The sequence below is a fragment of the Balaenoptera ricei genome, chromosome X (assembly GCF_028023285.1).
Source record: "Balaenoptera ricei isolate mBalRic1 chromosome X, mBalRic1.hap2, whole genome shotgun sequence".
Taxonomy (NCBI): domain Eukaryota; kingdom Metazoa; phylum Chordata; class Mammalia; order Artiodactyla; family Balaenopteridae; genus Balaenoptera; species Balaenoptera ricei.
The window spans coordinates 110,558,303-110,583,674 of record NC_082660.1 but is presented as its reverse complement, the minus strand read 5'-3'; the positions used below and the strand labels follow the sequence as shown (position 1 = coordinate 110,583,674).

Here is a 25,372-nt window from a genome sequence, read left to right as displayed (position 1 = left end):
GAGAGAGAGAGAAAGAAAGAAAAAGGAAGAAAGGAAGAAAAATAGCTGAGGAGCCAAGTTGTACTAGAACAAGACTGAATAATTTCTGCATGTGTGTATGTTTGTAGGTATACCTATATGTACGTTGTTTGAAGGAAGGTCCTTTATAGCAAGGGCTCTGTCTTATCACATTTGTATTCCCAATGCCTAAAGCAATGTGTGACACACAGTAGTGCTTCATCAACGTTGGGCAAAAGAATGAATGTTGGAGCACCTCTATTAGGTCACTGCTGTCACTATCCCACATCCCACCCACCACCTCTACTGGACTCTTTAGATCACTGTGAGGACTAAAAATTGGTAATGTGCCATTGTGCCTAGGAAATGTGACCGAACTAGGAAATATATGCATACCAAGCAAACAGTACAACTCAGTGATAAAAACCTATACTAAAATCACATTTCAAAAATATAAGATTTGTAAAACTTTTCATAGTAACATCATAAAAATCTTATATGTGCTAACCCAAAACACCATCATAATTTAAAATTTATCTTAACATTCTCTCTTTGCTCATTATACGTAGAAATATTGTAAGATTTTTCTCATCAGTTGCTTTTTTCCCCTATAGAGGATCCAGCATAGAGATCTTGTCAAACAAGCAACATTCTCCTTAACCCAGTGGAGGTCAATCCCTTTTTTTTTTTTTAAGATTATTATTTTTTAGATTTATTTTTGGCTGTGTTGGGTCTTAGTTGTGGCATGTGGGATCTTTCATTGCGGCGCACGGGCTCTTTGTTGAGGTGCATGTCTTTCTCTAGTTGTGGCGTGCGGGTTTTCTTTTCTCTAGTTATGGTGCACAGGCTCCAGGGCGCGTGGGCTCTGTAGTTGTAGCGTGGGGGTTCCAGAGCGCATGGGCTCTGTAGTTTGCGGCACGCAGGCTCTCTAGTTGAGGTGTGCAAGCTCAGTAGTTGTGGCGTGGTGGGCTTAGTTGCCCCGTGGCAAGTGGGATCTTAGTTCCCTGACTAGGGATCAAACCCGCGTCCCATGCATTGGAGGGCAGATTCTTTACCATTGGACCACCAGGGAAGTCCCTCAATCCCTCTTTTAATGATCTTAAAGTGTTAGTTCCCTGCTTAGAAATAGCATTTTGATTTACAAAGCTGTAGTATCTAAGAAATGTATCTACGTAAAAATGTGACATAGTATAAAAAAGCTGTATTTTAAAAATGACATGCCCTAAACAAAAAGGGTATATATATATATATACATATATATGTGTATATATATGATTTTTAAAATTCAGCTTTTATACTATGATACATTTACATAAAAATTCAACTTTTAGGACTTCCCTGGTGGTGCAGTGGTTAAGAATCCGCCTGCCAATGCAGGGGACACGGGTTCGATCCCTGGTCCGGGAAGATCCCACATGCCGCGGAGCAACTAAGCCCGTGTGCCACAACTCCTGAGCCTGAGTTCTAGAGCCCGTGAGCCACAACTACTGAAGCACGTGCGCCTAGAGCCTGTGCTCCACAACAAGAGAAGCCACCGCAATAAGAAGCCCACGCACAGCAACAAAGACACAATGCAGCCAAAATAAATAAATAAATAAAATTAAAAATTCAACTTTTAGCCAAATCGTTGATTTATACTACTAGGTTCTTCAAACTATGAGGCATATTTTCATTTAACTTTAAGTTAAATGGTCAATAAAACATTTTTGAGGTTAATTACATTCAGTCAAATCAAAAGTTCTCTCCCTAAAATTAAGCACTAGAGCCATTCAAATAACTGAATGGCATTAATGAGCACTTAGCCCATAAGCTCAGTCAATAACATCAACTTATTAATACTGCTGCCTACAATATATGCTTGATCACGAAGCCTACTTCTGTAAACACCTGAAAGGCCATACTGATAATCCACAAAGGGAGTATCAATTACATGTTCTATACTTAATTTAGAAAGTCATAGTAACACTTAAATTTGAGCCCAGACCTCCAATGTTTGCCAAATTATTTATAATAATTAACTCCACAGGTACAGTTCTTCTCTCAGAATGGACCCACAGTAAGGTATTCCCTCATCTTTTTCTTTGTTTTTTTTTTTTACTCTCATCTTTTTCAACAAATTGCAGGAATGTGTTCCCCAAAAGAATGTTTTGCATGAAGAATACACGGGTTTGGGCTCAAGAATTCACTCAAGAAAATAAAAAGGCTAAAGATCACTAGTATCCCCTCCTCCATTTTACTGAAAACTGTTCAGAACTTAAAGACAATTTATAGTGCTCGTTAATCAAGTCTTTGATTCAAAAACAAACCATCTATATAACCCAAACTGTAGATCCATAACACAGATTAATACTATTTATGCCTATTCAGAGTCTAGATTAAAACCTTTGCTAAAATCAGAACAGGCAGAAAAACAAAATCTCATGATGGATATCAACCCAATATTTAATACAAACAACTGTTTTCCTTTTTAAAAGAGAGGGGAAAAAAGAATCCTACTATCCAGGCTGTGAATACTTTAATATGTTTATCCTTTAAGAACCTTTTCTGTGTGCATGTAACACATGCACGTTATAAATATTTCTAAAGGGGATTTATAGTATATGGTATTTTTATAATTTGCTTTTTTCTATTTAATAATATATCATAAGCATCTCTCCACATCAATTTTTATCTAGATTAGAACATTATTTTAAATGGATGACTAGTACCTGACTGTATGAATGTATTTATCATAACCTCACCAATTCCATATTGCTGAACATTAATTTTAGATGTATATTTTTAAAAAGAGAAAATACACACATGACCAAATAATTCAAGAGGTACAAAAGCTGCATCCATTCCACCCCTTATACCTTATACCTCTGGTTCCCTTCCTAGAAGCAGTCACTCTTACCAGTTTCTTCTGCATTCCTCCAGAGATAGGTTTTAAAAAACACAAATGTCGGACTTCCCTGGTGGCACAGTGGTTAAGAATAAGCCTGCCGGGCTTCCCTGGTGGCGCAGTGGTTGAGAATCTGCCTGCCAATGCAGGGGACACGGGTTCGAGCCCTGGTCTGGGAAGATCCCACATGCCGCGGAGCAACTGGGCCCGTGAGCCACAATTACTGAGCCTGCGCGTTTGGAGCCTGTGCTCTGCAACAACAGAGGCCGCGATAGTGAGAGGCTCGCGCACCGCGATGAAGAGTGGCCCCCACTTGCCGCAACTAGAGAAAAGCCCTCGCACAGAAACGAAGACCCAACACAGCTATAAATTAAAAAAAAAAAAAACCTGGCCTTCAAGAATAAGCCTGCCAATGCAGGGGACATGGGTTCTAGCCCTGGTCCAAGAAGATCCCACATGCCGCGGAGCAACTAAGCCCGTGCGCCACAACTACTGAGCCTGCGCTGTAGAGCCTGCGAGCCACAACTACTGAAGCCTGTGCGCCTAGAGTCCGTGCTCCGCAACAAGAGAAGCCACCCGCTCGCTGCAACTAGAGAAAGCCCGTGTGCAGCAACGAAGACCCAATGCAGCGAAAAATAAAACAAATTAAAAAAAACCCTCAAATGTTAACATATTCTATATATATACAGTTATGCACCTTCATTGCTGGACATTTATAAAGCTAACAATTTTTTGCTATTATAAAGAATGTTGGAGTGAATATCCTTCTGTTTATTTGCTTTTAACAGCAATATTAAGTGGTCTCAAACAGGAGTGTATCCTATCACCAGCTATTTTAAATCTATCTTGTTTTTGACTAAGAACAGTCTTAAGAAAAAGCTTGAAAGCACTTATTAATCTACGATGAACATCTCTATAGAAAATAGACAAATTTATAAATGGCAAATACTAATGGCCAACAAACGTATGCAAAAATGTTAAATATCATTAGTAATCAAAGAAATAAACACTTTAAAAGATACCATTTTTGTCCTGTTTGGCAGAGATTGCCATCACTACCAACAGTAAAAATCCAGCAGTGAAAGTATGGGACAATAGGCACTCTTGCTGGTGGAACTAAAAACTGGTACACCTTTTCTAGAAAGCAATCTGACAATATATTCTAAAAGTCTTAAAATATATTAGTTTCTGAACCAGCCATTCTAGTACTAAGCATTAACGCTAAGGAAATGATCAGTATATATAAGGATGTTCAATACAGTGCTATTTATAAAAACAAAAAAACTCAATTCTAACAAAAGAGAACACTTTGGTAATGTGTATACTACAGGTTGTAAAAGAACACTAAAGAACACAGATATGTGTTCATGATGTTGTATTAGGTGAAATGAGCTGGTTATAAACCAGTACTGTTCAGTATGATCCCAATTATAAAAAATACCAATATAGAAAGACTTAGGCTAAATTACACATCAAAATTCTACTGTGGTTATTATCTCTGTGCACTGGGATTACTGGTTTTTATTTTCTTCTTTGTGGTTTTCTTAATTTTCTAAATTTTATCCAGCAAATATATTAGATTCTAATCAAAAGAAAAAAGCAGTTGGACTCTTGATTAGTCAAGGTGCCTTATATAATTCTGCCCAGCAGGCTGGGGGTGTTATTTGGCTATTTGCCATGTGACAATGCTTCCTTCATCTGTGAATAAACTGGCCCAGTAAGCTATCAATAGCGGGGCCTGCTATTGCAAGGTTTTGGCTCTTCCTTCACAGAAGATAATTTTTATAACTTATTACAAGGAGAGGGAAGAATATACTCTTAGGTCCTTATCTTTTTGCCTATCCTGAGAATTTCTGCCAACTTGATACTTTGTAATATTACTGTCAAACGTCAGGTTAAAAAAAAAAAATACAGGTCAACTCCCAGAGGTAAAAGCAGTAACCAGGTCATGTCCACAGTGGTTGGCCATGAACACATGTCTTCTGGTTCACTGCCTGGGTGGCAGTAAATCATTAGCAGAGAGGGCTGAGAAACACAGGTAATAATAATACCTGACTGCTACTTATTGTTAACTTGAGTTGAAAATAAAAGATTTCATTGAAAAATGTTCAGAGCGATGTCTATCGCTGGAGTTCTAAACTTGTTCACTCAATGCCTTAAAAAATAATAAACTGGACTTCCCTGGTGGTGCAGTAGTTAAGAATCCACCTGCCAATGCAGGTGACATGGGTTCGATCCCTGCTCCAGGAAGATCCCACATGCTGTGGAGCAACTAAGCCCGTGCACCACAACTACTGAGCCTGTGCTCTAGAGCCCGCATGCCACAACTACTGAAGCCCATGTGCCTAGAGCCTGTGCTCCGCAACAAGAGAAGCCACCACAGTGAGAAGCTCGCACACCACAATGAGGAGTAGCCCCCCTCTAGCCACAACTAGAGAAAGCCCGCGCATAGCAATGAAGACCCAACACAGCCAAAAATAAATAAATAAATTTATATAATAATAATAATAATAAATTAATTTGGGGGACTGGTAAGCAAGGAGTCTCCCCTGATCCTTGGTCAAAAAAAATTTCCCTAAAATAATTTTTACAAAAGGGCAGCTCAGAATCAAGTACACTGAAAAGTAAAATCATTATATTTTGTAGACATCCACAAGCAAAACTTGTTCAACATAATTTACTTATATTTGTAATGAACAGGATAATAGAAATCACTCTTTCATTTTAAGATAAGGAAACTAAAGCATAAGGAAGTTAAATGAATTGACTAAGGCCATAGAATCTGGAACTTATTCTGTTTGATACTCATCCAGGTAACTTATTCTGACAGAGTGATTAGGATGCAGTACTGAAAAAAATCAGATGGTTCCACAAGTGCTATTCTGAAGTTCTTTTGATGGATGATTTGGTGAATGGGTGCTACCTACCGTAGATCTTTCTCAGAATTAAGTATTCTCTTCCATGATCATGTTGGGATCTCAAGCAAGTGCTGAAACAAGTGCTTGATAAAAGTAACATCTTTTCTTTTTCCCCAGTAAAAATATTTTGTCCTATCTAAAAGACTCTGTTGTCTATAAGCAAACATTTAGTAGGTTTGTCTTCCATTGGGCTTGAGTTTAAAAATGACAACAAAGTAAAGGAAACTGCCACAAGTGACTATAAGGCAAATTAAAACAGTACAACATACTTAATGAATGCTCACGTGTTCTAAACACTATCTATAAACTAATTTTCATTTCCTTTCACCCCATCATTTTAGCTACATGTATTTTTTCTAATCTACTAAAACATGCTGAATTGAAACTAAGTTTCTAATCCTATTTGTTTTAACAAGGTCAAAATTTAAACATCAGCTTGTGTGATTCCACAGCCCATCCTCTTTTACCATGTTACCTCTGATAATAACTAAAATATGTAATGTGCTTCACGATTTAGAATTTTTTCATATATGGTAGCTAACTTAACCTATACAGCACATCATACCGCCTTTTGAAATATGAGGAAACTGGTTTTCTGACTGGTTGTTACTCATCAAAGATCATGTGGCCTGTAAATGACAGTAAAAAAAGCAAACCCAGTGATTATGACCAATATAAGTACAGGAAATTACTATAAGGATTACTGGCAGAAAGGGTAGTCCAGTGAGGTAGAAAATGTTAGGCTCTGTACCCTTTCAAGGCTTAAAAAATTAGGTGGAGCCATACAAAGGTATATCACATAGCAATATATGCTGAGAAGCCTGTGTTTTGAGGTCAACAAAATTATTACAGGAATAAGCATAAAAGTTCAAACCATATATAAGTATTTATAGATATGCCAGGGAATACACAGCGGCACCACCTTTGCCCAGTTTAGGAAATCAGCCTTAACTTACTCAGTTCAACTTCTGTCTGACCATCTGAGTTCAAGCTACTCATAGTCTATGCAGGTAAACCTCACTTTTCACCAAATCCCATATCCTTGAGAATACATTATAGAAGCAGATCATAATAGTGAATCACATGTATCCATAACAAAGACTGGGTACCAATCACACCAAATCAAATCTCAAAATGTATTAAATAGCAGAGCTACAACTGTACCATAATTAAAAATAATAAAAGTCCACACCAAGTCCTACAAAATGGACATAAATATGCTTTTATCACACAAAGGACAATCTATTAAGTATACACAAAGTAGATAAAACATATAACTCTTAAGTTTGGCCTCAAATTCTTATGGTAGATACATTTCTTTTATAATATATAATATTCCAAATGCTCTTTTCATGTTTTGAATTAAGTGGAATAAATATACTTAAAAATTTATGAGAAAGAAAAAAGAAACATGGAGGCAACGAGGTTGAGTGATTTGCTCACAATCCCACAGCTAATTGGAAACAAAGCCAACACAAGAACTCAGGCTTTCAATCTAGTGTTCTTTCCACTGTACCACATGACCTCTAAGACATGAAAATAATATTTGTTCAATTCAATGTCAACTTATGTTACCACTACTGTTTTTATCTCCTCAAATCTACTCACACAATGACCTTAAACAGTGCTACAGATTACATTCTGTAATATGTAATACTATTACCAGATTAGACCACAGAGACAAACCTTGAGAATTGACAGCTCATGATAATCTCCCATCCTCAAAAAAACAAGGGCATCTATTTTGCCATATTCATCTTTTGAATTCTACCACATAGTACAATACCTGGCAGATATAGTAGGTGCTCAGTAAGTTGTTTCTTATTTTTTAAATAAATCATAGCACTTTTTTTTTCCTGTAAGCACCAGCTACCAGGCTTAAATATGAGACCAAACAAAAACAGTGAAATATCATTAGTTCATATTTGGAGTCTCTAAGCATTTATAATATAAACAAATGATTTACTAAACAAGTTAATGTTTACAACCAAATATAAGGGGAACATTTACATTACTAAAATATTTCAAGCACTATACAAGTTAACTGAGACATTAATTACAATAATTCTTATCTATTGAAATGGGCCTAACTAACCTTCAGTCAGCATTACTTTGTCCCCCTCGTTGGAGTCATCGAATGCACCAGAAAGCAATAAAATTACAGGTGTAGTACAATGGGCACCGGACTAGGACCTAGACTCTAGTACAAGCTCTGTTAATAATCAGATATATAACCTTGGGCAATTCACTTTTTGTGTCTTAACCTGTTCATAAAAACAAAAGAGCTGAACTACTAATCACCAGGGAACTTTACAGTCTTAAATTTTTTTTTAATGATTCCTACCCACAAAGATTCTACGTTCAGAATTTTTTCATTGTGCCAAATTCGATATCCTGAATGTTATAATTTGCTACATAATTCAATAATTAAAAGCTTAGCACATTTTCTAAAAATATATAAAGACTAATATAATATTGTTACCTTCTCACATTCGGGGCAATAGGAGCAAACCAAAGAGGAAATATGAGCATCCAATAATCAGGCCTGCTTTGCCAGTTGGGCTGACATGAACCACTCTGGATTTTACAATACAAATCACTGATACATAAATACATATATGTATATAAATATATATACACATACCATTGATACTTGCTTATACTGATATACATATGTGTGCAAACTTTAAAACTTGTTTTTAGTTATAAAATCAATACTTGTTTATGGTAAGAAATTCAAACAGTACATTAGGTCACATTTGAGGTGCAAAGTAAAAAGCTTCCCACGCCCCTCCACCCTCCATAAGTAACCACTGTTAACATTTTTCTTGTGCATCCTTCAAGAAGTTATCTGAGCATATACAAGTAGATGTGTGTGCACATATAAATCTTTTTAACCTAAACTACTGCCACTTTCTTCTGGCTTCATAAGCATGTTAAATATATTGAAAGAAGGTAGAACAGTTGTATGGCACAAAGTTGTACATGCTTCACAAATGTGCACTGAATACATTTAATTTTCTTGCTTGGAGGCTATGTGGAGCAGTTGTGCAGAAAGAGCAGTGAGCAAGAAGCCAGACAACCTGGGTTCTAGTCTAAGTAATGGAGTAGCCTTAGGCAAGCCATGAAATATTCCTGTGCCTTAGTTTCTGCTTTTGTAAAATATCATGCTTGGACTAAGATCCCTTCCAACTCTATAATGTTGTAATTCTAAAATGGCCGTCTGTAACAGTGTTCTCTTGAACTGGATATAACAAATGTTAAGTAAAAAAAGAGAAGAAAGAAACACTAATAGCAACCTCCAATCTTACAAGAGTAAATTTCTATGTGTCATTAACTATCAAGGTAGTACATTTGTGACATAAGTAGTGACGTAGTTATATTTGAAAGCAAAGTAGTAGATTATTAAAATCTGATGCGTTTTTATAAAGTTTTCATTGACGTTTTTCTTTTTTTGGAGGTGGAGAGGGCTGTTGCTTAGTGTCAGCAATAACCACTCCCCCTCCTCCCGATTAGAAAACAAGGGTATTATGGAGTTAAAATAATGAAACTGAAAGTTAGACTGAATTTTGTTTTACTCACAGAATATGCTGGGGAGGTGACAAGGGCAGCAAAGGTTGGAAAGAATTACTAGCTAATTTCCTCTTCCGGAAGGTCTTTGGCTCCTATTCTTTCGGTTCACACGCCCTCCCCAGACACACTCCACCCAGCTCCTTACCTGCCACAGGCGTCAGAATGGGGTGGGGGGTGGGGAGTCCCCTTTGATCATTAAAAAAAGAAAAAAGTTCTTTGACTCGATTTACCTTAGGGGTCACGGGGTTTACGGAGGCACCCGGGCGGCCTGAAGCCACCCACGCCTTTCTTCCGCAGTCCCGGGAACCTGGGCACCGGGCTCCGGGCTGGTCACCTGCGCAGGGCAGGGGCTGCCTTCCCGCCCTCCCCCGCAGTGCGGGGCCCGAGGGGAGGGAGGGGAGAGGAGAGAAGGAAAGGGGAGGGAGGGGAGAGGAGAGAAGGAAAGGGGAGGGAGGAGGAAGCCCGTACGGGCAGTACCCACCGCGCCAGGAGAGCCGACCTGGATCGCCCGCGGCGCCCCGAGCAGTGCTGAGGGGAGGGTCCTGGAGGAGGGGCGGCCCGAGCCCCAATATGGAAATGCCAACCCCTCTCGGCGGTCAGGCCCCAGCCTGGAAGGAAACGGAAGTCCCTTCGTCTCCCTCACTCGCACCCACCAGCCCGCCCACTCCCCGGAGAAACCCCGAGTCGGGGAATCCAAAGTGCGTCCACGCCAAGGCCTCAAAGAGACAAGGCACGCGGGGCGGCCCGTCCGTTTCCGGCCCCCGCCGCGCCGCTGGGCCCCCCACGGTCTCCTGGCCTCAGCCCCGCCGCTAGGCCAGCCTCCCGCCCAGTAAAACCCCTCCTTCTTCCCCCTCCGCCATTTTCGAAGTTACACCTCCAGCCCTCGCTTAGCGCTAAGCCCGCCCGGGACTCCGCCGAGGTCCTGCCACTTCCCCGGGCCGGAAAAGGGTAACCGGGACAAACGAAGCCCTGTTTGCCCCTACACCCCACCCCCCCTAGCTGGAAACCAGAACCTGACGGAGCGGGTGCGCATGCGCAATAGGCACCGCGCAGTCCCCGCCCCCAGCTCGAATGTTTCCGCTTTTAGTCTTGAGGTGATTTTTCCCACGGCTTTTACCCGCTGAGCTCCGGGGTGGAGGAGTCGGGGAATAGAGATAAAAGGATGAAAAGACAGAGAAGAGAGCGAACATGTTGAGTTCTTGCTACAGACCAGGCACTGTGGTCGACGTGTTCTTTGTTGTAATTTTGACAACCCTCTAAGGTAGGCACTCTCATATGAAACCCATTTTAACAGAGGAAATTTGAGGCCCAGAGAGGCTAACTGCCCCAATAGCACGCAGCTAATAAACGAGAGAACTGAGATTAGAATATGACCTGTATCCAAGGAGGGAAGGTGAAAGGAAAAAAGACAGTCAGTGGGAGCGGGAAAGGGATTGGGAGATGAAGGGAAAATGAATAGGGAAGAAAGAAAGCAGAAGGAAGGAAAACAAAGGAAATCTGTGTACATAAAATGCTGATCATATCCTGGATTTATTTCAAATATGCTGTAGGAACCGACAGATGAATCAGACTGACAGATGAATTGTGTTTCAGAAACTTGGGCTCCCTTACAGGCTAGTGTAGTGAGTTGAGAGGTTCTGAATGAAAATGTTTCATGTCGAGGGGAAGATCATTAAGTATCACCTGGATCCTCAAATGATGCTGACCTTCATGAAATTATTATCCTGATAAGTCAGATCATTGTCATTTCTCTGCTCAAATCCCCTCAAAGTAAAAGCCACAGACTTATAATGTCTTACAAAGGCTGTGGTAGCCAGCCACCAAGATGATTTCCAACGATCCTTATCTCTTGCTCTTCACACCCTTGGGTACTTCTCTTATACAATGAACCAGGGCTGATCTGTTTAACCAAGAGAATATGGTGGGAGTGACAGTGTGTCATAAAGGCTAGGTCATAAAAGGCATTGTGGTTTCTGCCTTGCTGTCTCTTGGATTGGTTGCTCTGGAGGAAGCCAGCTGTCATGTCATAAGGATACTCAAACAGCATTTGGAGAGCACATGGCAAAAGACTGAGTCCTCCCCTTCTTCTCATCTCCTCCTCCCCCACTCAAAACAAACACCAACTGGCCAACAATGTGAGTGAGCCACCTTGTAAGAGGATTCTTCAGGATAAGACTTCAGAGCCACAACCTCCCAGCCAAGCCACCCTTGAATTCCTGTGTATTGTTTATTACTTATTTAATAAATTTACTTATTTATTTTTGCCTGCGTTGGGTCTTCGTTGCTGCGTGCGGGCTTTCTCTAGCTGCGGCGAGCGGGGGCTACTCTTCGTTGCGGTGTGCAGGCTTCTTGTTGCGGAGCATGGGCTCTAGGCACGTGGGCTTCAGTAGTTGTGGCACGCGGGCTCCGTAGTTGTGGCATGTGGGCTCTAGAATGCAGGCTCGGTAGTTGTGGCGCATGGGCTTAGTTGCTTTGCAGCATGTGGGATCTTCCCAGACCAGGGCTCAAACCCATGTCCCCTGCGTTGGCAGGTGAATTCTTAACCACTACGCCATGAGGGAAGCCCCTGTGTATCGTTTTAAAAAGCTAAATTTTAGGGCAATTTGTTATCAGACAGTAGATAACAAATACAAAAGCCCTACGCAATCAGGATCCTTCTTACCTTTATGTCCTCATATCCTATTACTCTATTCCCTTGTTCTTTTAGCTTTCCTGCCTCAAGGTCTTTGTACTTGCTCTTTATTCTGCCTGAAACACTTCCCCCAGATGTCTCCATGGCTGTCCTTCACCCCCTTCAAGTCTTTGTTTAGTTGTCACTTTCTCAGTAAGACCTGCCATAACCACCACATTTAAAATTATAATTTCTCAAGACCTCCCTGGTGGTCCAGTGTTTAAGAGTCTGCCTTCCATTGCAGGGGACGTGGGTTCGATCCTCAGTCAGGGAACCAAGGATCCCACATGTTGAAGGGCAACTAAGCCGCACGCCACAACTACTGAGCATACAAACCACAACTAGAGAGCCTGCCACAACTACAGAGCCCACGCACTATGGAGCCCACACACCGCAACGAAGATCCTGCATGCTGCAATGAAGACCCAACGCAGCCAAGAATAAAATAAATAAATAAATATTTTAAAAAAATTTTAAAGGGACTTCCCTGGTGGTGCAGTGGTTAAGGATCTGCCTGCCAATGCAGAGGACACGGGTTCGTGCCCTGGTCCAGGAAGATTCCCACATGCTGTGGAGCAAGTAAGCCTGTGTGCCACAACTACTGAGCCTGTGCTCTAGAGCCCACGTGCCACAACAACTGAAGCCCGCACACCTAGAGCCTGTGCTCTGCAACAAAGAGAAGCCACCACAATGAGAAGCCCGTGCACCGTAAGGAAGAGTAGCCTCCACTCACCACAACTAGAGAAAGCCCACGCACAGCGATGAAGACCCAACTCAGCCATAAATAAATAAATTTATTTATTTAAGAAAAATTTATTTATTTATTTATTTATTTATTTATTTATTTTTGGCTGTGTTGGGTCTTGGTTTCTGTGCGAGGGCTTTCTCTAGTTGCGGCAAGCGGGGGCCACTCTTCATCGCGGTGCACGGGCCTTTCACTGTCGTGGCCTCTCTTGTTGCAGAGCACAGGTTCCAGACGCGCAGGCTCGGTAGTTGTGGCTCACGGGCCTAGTTGCTCCGCGGCATGTGGGATCTTCCCAGACCAGGGCTCGAACCCGTGTCCCCTGCATTGGCAGGCAGATTCTCAACCACTGCGCCACCAGGGAAGCCCTGGAACAGTTCTTTGCTCAAAAAAATAAAAAGTTTTGGGAAAATGGAATTATGAAGTTCCCTGAAAAATGGCAGAAGGTAGTGGAACAAAAGGGTGAATACATTGTTCAGTAAAGTTCTTGGTGAAAATGAAAAATGTGTTTTTACTTAAAAACCAAAGGTGGGACTTCCCTGGTGGCGCAGTGGTTAAGAATCCGCCTGCCAATGCAGGGGACACGGGTTTGAGCCCTGGTCTGGGAAGATCCCACATGCTGCAAAGCAACTAAGCCCGTGCGCCACCACTACTGAAGCCCGTGCACCTAGAGCCCATGCTCCGCAACAAGAGAAACCACCGCAATGAGAAGCCTGCGCACTGCAACAAAGAGTAGCCCCTGCTCGCTGCAACTAGAGAAAGCCCGCGTGCAGCAACGAAGACCCAGTGCAGCCAAAAATAAATAAATAAAATAGAGGCTCTTGGCTGGGACTAATGGAGGACTCCTGGAGGGCTCATGCCAAGGAGTACTTCCCAGAACTTCTGCTGCCAGTGTCCTTTTCCCCACGGTGAGCCACAGCCACCTCCTGCCTCTGTAGGAGACCCTCCAACACTAGCAGATCTTTAGTGCTTCCACAGTGGAAAAGCTATGAACCTCTACTGGACTGGGAAATTACATTACTTAGAGAATGCAGAGTGCAAGAGTGCTGGAGACCTAGATAACGTGATCTTCTCTAAGGTGAAATAGAGGAGGAGCTTCAAGATGGCGGAGGGGTGAGATGTGGAGATCGCCTTCCTCCCCACAAATACATCAGAAATACATCTACAAATGGAACAACTCCTACAGAACACCTACTGAACGCTGGCAGAAGACCTCAGACCTCCCAAAAGCCGTGTGGCTGACAGGGTCTTGGTGCTCCGGCCGGGTATCAGGCCTGTGCCTCTGAGGTGGGAGAGCCGAGTTCAGGACATTGGTCCACCAGAGACCTCCTGGCTCCACATAATATCAAACGGCGAAAGCTCTCCCAGAGATCTCCATCTCAACGCTAAGACCCAGCTCCACTCAACGACCAGCAAGCTACAGTGCTGGACACCCTATGCCAAACAACTAGCAAGACAGGAACACAACCCCACCCATTAGCAGAGAGGCTACCTAAAATCATAATAAGGTCACAGACACCCCAAAACACAGCACCGGACGTGGTCCTGCCCACCAGAAAGGCAAGATCCAGCCTCATCCACCAGAACACAGGCACTAGTCCCCTCCACCAGGAAGCCTACACAACCCACTGAACCAACCTTAGCCACTGGGGACAGACACCAAAAACAACGGGAACTACAAACCTGCAGCCTGCGAAAAGGAGACCCCAAACACAGTAAGTTAAGCAAAATGAGAAGACAGAGAAACACACAGCAGATGAAGGAGCAAGGCAAAAACCAATCAGACCAAACAAATGAAGAGGAAATAGGCAGTCTACCTGAAAAAGAATTCAGAGTAATGACAGTAAAGATGATCCAAAATCTTGGAAATAGAATGGAGAAAATACAAGAAACATTTAACAAGGACCTAGAAGAACTAAAGAGCAAACAAACAATGATGAACAACACAATAAATGAAATTAAAAATTCTCTAGAAGGAATCAATGGCAGGATAACTGAGGCAGAAGAACAGATACGTGACCTGGAAGATAAAATAGTGGAAATAACTAGTGCAGAGCAGAATAAAGAAAAAAGAATGAAAAGAATTGAGGACAGTCTCAGAGACCTCTGGGACAACATTAAACACACCAACATTCGAATTATAGGGGTCCCAGAAGAAGAAGGGAAAAAGAAAGGGGCTGAGAAAATATTTGAAGAGATTATAGTTGAAAACTTCTCTAATAGGGGAAAGGAAATAGTCAATCAAGTCCAGGAAGCACAGAGAGTCCCTTACAGGATAAATCCAAGGAGGAACATGCCAAGACACATACTAATCAAACTATCAAAAATTAAATACACAGAAAAAATATTAAAAGCAGCAAGGGAAAAACAACAAATAACATACAAGGGAATCCCCATAAGGTTAACAGCTGATCTTTCAACAGAAACTCTGCAAGCCGGAAGGGAGTGGCAGGACATATTTAAAGTGATGAAAGGGAAAAACCTACAACCAAGATTACTGTACCTCGATGGAAATAAATAAATAAATAAAATAAATTTTTTAAAAAACTGAAGGCACTTTTTGGCCATCCCAATACAATAGCCAAGACATGGAAGCAACCCAAATGCCCATCAACAGATAATTGGATTAAGAAGATGTGGTATACATACAATGGAATATTACTCAGCCATAAAAAAAGATTGAAATATTGCCATTTGCAGCAACATGGATGGACCTAGAAAATATTCTGCTCAGTGAAATAAGTCAGAGAAAGACAAATACTATGTGATAGGACTTACCTGTGGAATCTAAAAAATAATGCAAATGAATCTATATACAAAGCAGAAACAGACTCACAAACTTATGGTTACCAAAGGGGAGAGGGAGGGGAGGAGGAACAAGTTAGGGGCAAGGGATTAACAGATACAAACTACTATACATAAAATAGATAAGCAACAAGGATTTACTATTATAGCACAGGGAATTTTTGACCCAATATCTTGTAATAACCCATAATGGAATATAATCTGCAAAAAACAAAACAATGAATCACTATGCTGTACACCTGAAACTAACACAATATTATAAATCAACTATACTTTAATAAATTAAATTAAATTAAATTACAGCTTCTCCTCTTAGCACTCCCTGTCTCCCTTCCCTGCTCTACTTTGTCTTTTTCCCATGGTATCTTTCACTTTCTAACATGCTATATGGTTATCTTATTTATTATGTTTATTGTATGTCTCCTTCCTCCCACCCCTGCTAGAGTATAGGCTCCAAGAGGATGGAGATCTTTGTTTTGTTCACTGATATTCCAAGTGCTTAGAACAGTGTCTGGCACAGTGTAGGTACTCAGAAGATATTTGTTGAATGAGTGAACAAAAATTTCATAAACATGCCAGACCCTTGGTAAATACCTGTTGGGTGAATTGTCATTTGGGAGATATGAACACCAAAGGCAGATATATCTGGGGTATGGTGCCTAGATTTTATATTTAGGGACACATAGAGCTCTGAGGTTAGAAAAAACCCAATCTATGGAGAGGTTACTCTAACCTGTTGAAGGATTTTTTTTGTAATTGTTTTTGGTTGAGGAGAAGGCAAATTTACAGAGGGAAAGAACAAAGCTATATTAGTCTGAACCATATGAAACTGCCAATGTTCCACCATTGCTAAATGTCCCAAACAGCAATTTAATATGGTTCAACCTAGTAGGAGAAAGGAAATTTGATGGCATAAAGACTCAGAGGAAATGAGAAAGAGATGGGATCAAGCATGAGTAGTGGCATTAGCCTTGAACAGGATAAAGGACACATACTCAGAGGCTCAAGGGCATGAGATGTAGGTAAGGAGAGAGGAATGTTGAGAATGGTTACCATACCTCAGTGGTGGCTGGCTTCTATGGAAAGTAAAATATGTAGTTATCTGCTGAGGGAAACAGCAAAGGTTTAGCACTGTAACACTTTTTGCAAAAGAAGTTATAAGTGAAAGTCCAAATAAATAAATGTAGAAGAGAATTGCCTTGAGTGAACGGAGGTGGGGTGAGCCCTGACTTCCAGGCCTTACCCTTGGAGCCATCAGTTTTATGTACCTTCTTCTGGCAGGAAGGGGTGTACATCTGCGTAGGATTACTCTTGACTCATCCTCAGGAAACAGCTTTTGTGAAGGTCATTCATGTTGAACAGCACCTGTCGGCAGCACCTGCCCCTCAGTCTCCTGACTCTTGCTCGGGTGTCTTGATTGCTAACCTCTCGTTCCCTCCTTGTTTCCACTAAGACTGTGACTGTAATTTCCTCTCTTTGAGCAGTCATAAAGGTGACTGCCCTCATCTTGTGCCAGCAAAACTAGCATCTCCAACCAGTCCTCCCTTTCCCTTCTCTGCCTTTATCTGCCAGGGACCCAGTCATAGAGAAGAGACCTGTTGCTTGTCTGGGGTGGGGACAGAGGAGCACAGTCTTGTCTCAAGCTAATGGAAAATTCCACCTGGGCTTTCTATTTATGAATCTAGTCGTATGTTTGTCTATTCAGTCTGCAAAAATCCAACAATCCAACAACAAAGTCAAGGTCAGGATGTTGTCACAGTGTGTCTGGAGTAGGGTAGAAGTGAAAGCTACTGGAGTTGAGATCCAGGAGAGAGGCTAGCATGTTGGAGGGGTCATCCCCCAGAGCGGTTGTGGGATTTGTGTTTAGAGTGGAAGACTGAGCAAGAGGCCAAAGACGTCAGTGGATGTGAGATAGTGTACTGAATATAGATAGATAATAATAGCATTTGCTGAGTGTTTGCCATATGCCAGGCACTGTCTTAAGTGCTTGGCACACTTTATCTCTCGTAATACTCTCAGTAACCCTATGAGCTAAGTGTTTTTTTTATTCTCATTTTGACTCAGACCCTAGAATGGTGCTTGGCATATAAAGGGTACTTAAGCCAGATCAGGTCGGTCCTCCACCTGAAACCCTGCAATGGCTTCTCACTTGGTAGAGGCAAGCACAGGGGGCTGTGGGAGCCCAGGGTGGGGCTCTGGACTGGGGGAAGAGAGGGCTGCACCAGGAATTCAGTCTTGAAGGGCAACCAAGAGATAGCTAGGTGAAGCAGTGAGAGAAAGGCATTCTAAGCAAACATATCAGCATGTGCTAAGTCACGGAAGTGAAACCAGACAGCATGCATTTAGAGAATGGCAGTTAATGCCTTCTGGCTGGAGTGTAGCTGCTAACATTTATTGAATGTTTTATACGTTCACACTGTGTTAAATGCATTACAGAGATGATCATTTTACAGATAAGAAAACTGGGTACAGAGAGGTTAGGTTGCTCAAGGTCTCAAAACTAGTAAGTGGTGGAGGTGTGGGTGGGTGATGATGGGGGGATGGCTGGAGCCTGACAGAGAACTGAGGCTCCAGAGAGGTAGCCAGGGCCTGGATTCAATCCTTGTGTATTTGGTTGCTTGGGCTGCCATAACAAAATACCACAGACTGGGTGGCTTACACACTAGAACTGCATTTTCTCACAGTTCTGGAGGCTGGAAGTCTGAGATCAACGTGTTGGCAGGTTCACTTTCTTTTGAGGTCTCTCCTCTTGGCTTGCAGATGGCCGTCTTCTCCCTGTATCTCTACATGGTCTTCCCTCTTGGTCTGTCTGTATCCTAATCTCCTCTTATATAGATGTCAGTCATATTTGATTAGGGCCCACCCTGACCACCTCATTTTAACTTAATTACCTCTTCAAAGGCCCTGTCTCCAAATACAGTCACATTCTGAGGTACTGGGGGTTAGGACTTCAGCATATGAATTTTGGAGGAATAGAATTCAGTCTGTAACACCTTGCACAGCACATTAAATAATTTGGCTTCTATCATATAAGTCAGTGGTTCCCAAATGGGGTGATGAATTGGAATCACCTGAAGAGCTTTTTGAAACCACTGATTTGGGGACACTCCCTCCTCCTGTGATTCAGAGTCAGTGAATGTGGGCTATGTTTGGGGAAGATGTAAAGCTTCCCCATGCTTTCCAGTTGATTTTGGTGCTTTCCAAACCTGCTTTCCAGCCAGGTTTGAAAACCACTTCTGGAAGCAACAGAACCATCAAAAGGTTTTAAGTAGGGTAGTGAAATGATGAGAGTTGGGTTTTAGAAAAATCACCCTGGTGTAGTAACGTAGAGAATGGATTGGAGGGAAGTGGTGGTGAGATGACTTAGGAGGCAAGTGAGTGCAGTAACCAGGAAATGAGGAAGGTCCCAGCAGAGGCAGTGGCGGTATGAACGGAGTGTAAAGGCATGATTTCAAGAGCTGTGAAAAGGGGATATTTGTGAGAGGAAGAAGGGGGAAGCTGAGTATGAGTCATGTCTTCCCATCTAAGACAGGTCCCTTTAAAGACCCTTCACAGAAGCCTTATGGAGCTTGCACCTACACCTCGTTGACTATTCCTGGATGCAAGGGAGAGCGAACAGTGTATTCTTTTTTTGTAAAATTTATTTATTTATTTGTTTTTATATTTGGCTGTGTTGGGTCTTTATTGCTGTGCGTGGGCTTTCTCTAGTTGCAGCGAGTGGGGGCTACTCTTCGTTGCCGTGCGCGGGCTTCTCATTGTCCTGGCGTCTCTTGTTGCGGAGCACAGGCTCTAGGCGCACGGGCTGCAGTAGTTGTGGCTCGTGGGCTCAGTAGTTATGGCTCGCAAGCTCTAGAGCGCAGGCTCAGTAGTTGTGGCACCCGGGCTTAGTTGCTCCGGGGCATGTGGAATCTTCCCGGACCAGGGCTTGAACCCATGTCCCCTGCACTGGCAGGCAGATTCCCAACCACTGCACCACCAGGGAAACCCAAACAGTGTATTCTTTTATCTGGGTACATTTCCACCCAAAATAAATCAGGGTTCTGTTAGGAAGGAAAAGAGAGTGAATACTGAGTAGACAACTAGCGGTCTTTGCCTCCACAATATTCATGGATTGGAAAACTCAGTATCATAAAGCTATTTTCCCCAAATGAATCTAAACTTAGATCCTGTGCATTTCCAATAAAAATCCCAAGAGAAATTTTAATGGAATATGGCAAACTAATTCTGAAATTCATATGGAAGACCAAGCAAGCAAGAATAGCCAAGACAATTTTGAGGAAGAGGAACAAGGTGTGGGGACTTGCCCTTCTAGATATCAAGACTTATTGTAAAGGCTATAGTGATTTAGACAATGTGATGGTCCACACAAAGGCAAAGAGGCCAATGAAATAGAAAGGAATGCCCAAAATAAACCCACATGTTTCCATATGGAAACTCGATGTATGACCAAGGTGGCATTACAAATTGGTGAGGAAAGAACGGATGGGCCAGTCAAGAAATGATGCTGGGCTTCCCTGGTGGCGCAGTGGTTAAGAATCCACCTGCCAATGCAGGGGACACGGGTTCGAGCCCTGGTCCGGGAAGATCCCACATGCCGCAGAGCAACTGAGCCCGTGCGCCACAACTACGGAGCCTGCGCTCTAGAGCCTGCGAGCCACAACTACGGAAGGCCGTGCGCCTAGAGCCTGTGCTCGGCAACAAGAGAAGCCACCGCAATGAGAAGCCTGCGCACCACAACGAAAAGTAGCCCCCGCTCGCCGCAACTAGAGAAAGCCCACGCGCAGCAACGAAGACCCAACGCAGCCAAAAATAAATGTAAAGAAAATGAATAAATTTACAAAAAAAGAAATGATGCTGTGTCAGGGACTACCCTGTGGCTAAGACTCTGCACTCCCAATGCAGTGAGCCCAGGTTCGATCCCTGGTAGGAGAACTAGATCCCACATGCCACAACTAAGAGATCACATACTGCAACTAAAGACCCCGCATGCTGCAACTAAAGATGCCGCACGCCACAAAGAAGATCCCGCATATGGCAATGAAGATCCCGCATGCCGCAACTAAGACTCTGCGCAGCCAAATAAATTAAAAAAAGAAAAAAAAAAGAAACGATGATATGGTTTCTGGGCTATGTTTTGGGGAAAAATATATTTCTCTACTTCACATTCTATAAAAAAAATCAATTCCAGGTTGATTAGAGACATAAATGTAAGAAGCAAAACTTTTACATTTTTAAAGAAAATTTAAGAGAATATAATTTCATCATAGGGTAGAAAAAGATTTCTTAGGCTAGTAGTTTTCATGTTTTTTGCTCTCATATCTCTAAAAGAATTTTGAAAAATTGTGCATCCTCTTTCACGTGTTTAATATGACATAAAAATGTTTTCATTATACATTAAAATAATTACAAAGGATATAATTTCCAATATATTGTAAATGTTGGCATAAAAACCAAATCCATGGTTATTTTATTTATTTATTTTTTAAAATGTATTTATTTTATTTATTTATTCTTGGCTGCGTTGGGTCTTCGTTGCTGCACGTGGGCTTTCTCTAGTTGCAGTGAGTGGAGGCTACTCTTCTTGGCGGTGCACGGGCTTCTCATTGCGGTGTCTCCTCTTGTTGTGGAGCACAGGCTCTAGGCACACGGGCTTCAGTAGTTGTGGCTCACGGGTTCTAGAGCTCAGGCTCAGTAGTTGTGGTGCACAGACTTAGTTGCTCCGTGGCATGTGGGATCTTCCCAGACCAGGGCTTGAACCCGTGTCCCCTGCATTGGCAGGTGGATTCTTAACCACTGCGCCACCAGGGAAGCCCTCCATGGTTATTTTAAATGAAATCAAAATACTATAGTGATTTGATACTCATGTCACCCACTTGAAAATTAAAGGAATAAGCTCTTCTTTAACAGCCAGAATATTTATATCTATTTTTGTCTTTACTTCATTTTTCCATTCCACTTCCCTCATAGAATTTTATCTTAATGTGATATATTTTATTCTTTTTTAAAAATTAATTAATTAATTTTTATTTTATTTTTGGCTGCGTTGGGTCTTCACTGCTGCCAGTGGGCTTTCTCTAGTTGCAGTGAGCGGGGGCTACTCTTCATTGTGGTGCATGGGCTTCTCATTGCAGTGGCTTCTCTTGTTGCAGAGCACGGGCTCTAGGCACACGGGCCTCAGTAGTTGTGGCACGCAGGCTCAGTTGCTCTGCGGCATGTGGGATCTTCCCGGACCAGGGCTCGAACCCGTGTCCCCTGCATTGGCAGGTGGATTCTTAACCATTGCACCACCAGGGAGGCCCCATGATATATTTTTTTCTTAAAAGTCTTTTATTTATCACCTTTTCATAGTTCTTTGCAGCAAAAATGTGAATATAAAATAAAATTTTAGCAAATGTCCTGTAAATATAAGTTTTCAGCTATTAAAAATTTCTCTGAGGGACTTCCCTGGTGGTCCAGTGCCTAGGACTCTGCACTTCCACTGCAGGGGCCACTGGGTTCAATCCCTGGTCGTGGAACTAAAATGCTGCAAGCCACGTGGTGTGGCCAAAAAAAAAAATTTCTCTGGATTGAGTTATTGTAACAATTATTATTGGTATAAAATTGCTCAAAACATAATTTTTTAATAAATTTTGATAAATGAATTGAAAGCATAAAAAGTCCAATTTTATTGGAAATGCACTCTTGAATGAGCTGGATTTTTTTTCCTCCCATGTGGCTATGGATGAATACTACTTGTTGCTAGAATGAGAACTCAGTTTCAATTCTATTTCTGTTTTGATTTTTATAGATATACACACTGAGAAACTTGTTCAAACATATAAGAATATAGGAATATAAATAGTAGTGTAATAGCCATGTAATTTGATTATTTGAACACTTTCTGAGTTGTTTGCCAAAATCACATAGTGATCTATCAGAAATGTCTTCTTTTAGGGACTTCCCTGGTGGTCCAGTGGTTAAGACTCCGAGCTTCCACTGCACGGGGCACAGGTTGGATCCCTGGTGAGGGAACTAAGATCCTGCATGCTGCACGGCACGGCTAAAAAAAAAAGAAATGTCTTTTTGTGATCTTTTGTCTGACTACCTGATTAGATTTTCCTTCAAATTGGTTGAAAGCAAAGGATTGGCAACCACGTGAATTGCAAAAAGATTTGTTACTCTTTCTCTAGAGCCATTTACTTTCTCAGTTTCTAGGAACTATACCAAAAAGGCTTTTTAGATGACTAGTAACTATACCTATTTACTTTTTCTCTTAGAGGTAACTTATTTAACCTGATATGTTCAGAAAGGGTTGGAAAAATAAAAATATTGTTAATTTGAATGAATTTCTGCCAGTACAGTATTTTAAAATAAAATGCTTCTGTTTTATCTTGTGTTTTAAATATATTATCTTCAAAACTTTGGGGAGGGCTTCCCTGGTGGCACAGTGGTTGAGAATCTGCCTGCCAATGCAGGGGACACGGGTTCGAGCCCTGGTGTGGGAAGATCCCACATGCCATGGAGCAACTAGGTCCATGAGCCACAACTACTGAGCCTGTGCGTCTGGAGCCTGTACTCCGCAACAAGAGAGGCCGTGATAGTGAGAGGCCAGCGCACTGTGATGAAGAGTGGCCCCCGCTTGCCGCAACTAGAGAAAGCCCTCGCACAGAAATGAAGACCCAAGACAGACATAAATAAATAAATAAATAAAAATTTAAAAAAAACAACAACAAAACTTTGGGGAGCTGCTGATTTAAGTTTAGTCAGTTTATGTAAAATGCCCACCATATATTCTAATTGGCAGTGTCAGTTCTCTTCATTAAAAAAAAAGTCAAATGAGACTTACTTCGTTTTAAAAAGTCTGAGTTTGAAACTCACATAAAAATGTGTTGATGCATCCCTTGTAACGAGCTATCTCATTTCTGAATTCTAAGATAGATGTTGCCTAGATGAAATAACGCATTGCCATCTTCAGTATTTCTTACCCAGGCTCTTATTGCTTTGTTCTCATGGACCTCTCAGGAGCAGAGAAAGACACAAGAGTTTGATTAGAGGAGACTTCCTCAGCATCAGTAGTTTTCTACATGTTATTCCTTTCCCCTAACATGTTATTGTGGAAATTTAAAAACAAATAGAGAAGTTGATAGAATTGTATACAAATGTCCATATCCTCGGCACCTAGATTCTGTAATTAGCATGTTGCTATGTTTACTTTATTACCTGTCTTTCCATCTACCCAGCCTTCTATCCATCCATTAACCCATCTTATGTTTTTAATGCATTTCAAAGTAAGTTTCAGGCATTAGTACACTTCACTCCTAAATACTTCAACATGCATATTATTTGCTCTTGTGGGTTTTGTTTGTTTGTTTGTTTGAGGCAGTCAATATTCATTCCCACCCCAGAAGCAACCACTGTTCTGATTTTCACTATGAATTCATCTTCCCTGTTCTATAATTTCATATATACACAGAATGTACACTTTTAACACCAATATTTTGATTTGCCCCTTTGTTTGTCTCACCAGAGGTTTTATACTTGGGACAATGAACAATACTAAGATTCAGGTTGGGGAAAAAGGATACAGGCATTTGTGAAAAGAAAGATGGAAAAAGAGACCCAGAATGAGGCCACCACACAGGCATTCTGAAATATTTCATTTTAAGAAAGAATAGCTATGGAAGTTGAGGATCTAAAAATCGATTCCTTCAAAGCCATCCATACTCTTAAATACCTTAGAAAGTTTTCACATACCCCTAGGGAATGTGTACCTTAGACCAAAGATCACTACCATAGACAAGATGGATAAAGTACAAAATGTAAAGGAAGGATACAAAATTAATGCACAGAAATCTCTTGCATTCCTATACACTAACAACAAAAAATCAGAAAGAGAAATTAAGGAAACACTCCCATTTATCACTGCAACAAAAAGAATAAAATACCTAGGAATAAACCTACCTAAGGAGACAAAAGACCTGTATGCAGAAAACTATAAGACACTGATGAAAGAAATCAAAGATGATACGAACAAATGGAGACACATACCATGTTCTTGGATTGGAAGAATCAATATTGTGAAAATGAGTATACTACCCAAAGCAATCTACAGATTCAATGCAATCCCTATCAAATTACCAATGGCATTTTTCACAGAACTAGAACAAAAAATTTTACAATTTGTATGGAAACCCCGAATAGCCAAAGCAATCTTGAGAAAGAAAAACAGAGCTGGAGGAATCAGGTACCCTGACTTCAGACAATACCACAAAGCTACAGTAATCAAGACAGTATGGTACTGGCACAAAAACAGAAATATAGATCAATGGAACAGGATAGAAAGCCCAGAGACAAACCCACGCACATATGGCCACCTTATCTTTGACAAAGGAGGCAAGAATATACAATGGAGAAAAGACAGCCTCTTCAATAAGTGGTGCTGGGAAAACTGGACAGCTACATGTGAAAGAATGAAATTAGAACACTTCCTAACACCATACACAAAAATAAACTCAAAATGGATTAAAGACCTAAATGTAAGGCCAGACACTATAAAACTCTTAGAGGAAACCATAGGCAGAACACTCTATGACATAAATCACAGCAAGATCCTTTTTGACCCACCTCCTAGAGAAATGGAAATAAAAACAAAAACAAACAAATGAGACTTAATGAAACTTAAAAGCTTTTGCACAGCAAAGGAAACCATAAACAAGATGAAAAGACAACCCTCAGAATGGGAGAAAATATTTGCAAACAAAGCAACTGACAAAGGATTAATCTCCAAAATTTACATGCAGCTC

The 25,372-nt window shown here is 41.4% G+C and overlaps 1 protein-coding gene across 6 annotated transcripts in view; it reads right to left on the bottom strand.

The window, feature by feature from the left end:
- XIAP (X-linked inhibitor of apoptosis) overlaps positions 1 to 10,354 on the bottom strand; it is a 48,361-nt gene extending 38,007 nt beyond the window's left edge. For 3 of the 6 annotated variants that reach the window (XM_059911498.1, XM_059911502.1, XM_059911500.1), the window contains exons 1-2: positions 10,247 to 10,354; positions 9,854 to 9,980 (exon numbers count right to left, since the gene is read on the bottom strand). The gene's annotated coding sequence lies outside the window, so the exon portion shown is untranslated. The other 3 variants (XM_059911499.1, XM_059911503.1, XM_059911501.1) reach the window with 2 other exon arrangements.
- Between the last annotated feature and the right edge of the window lie 15,018 nt (positions 10,355 to 25,372).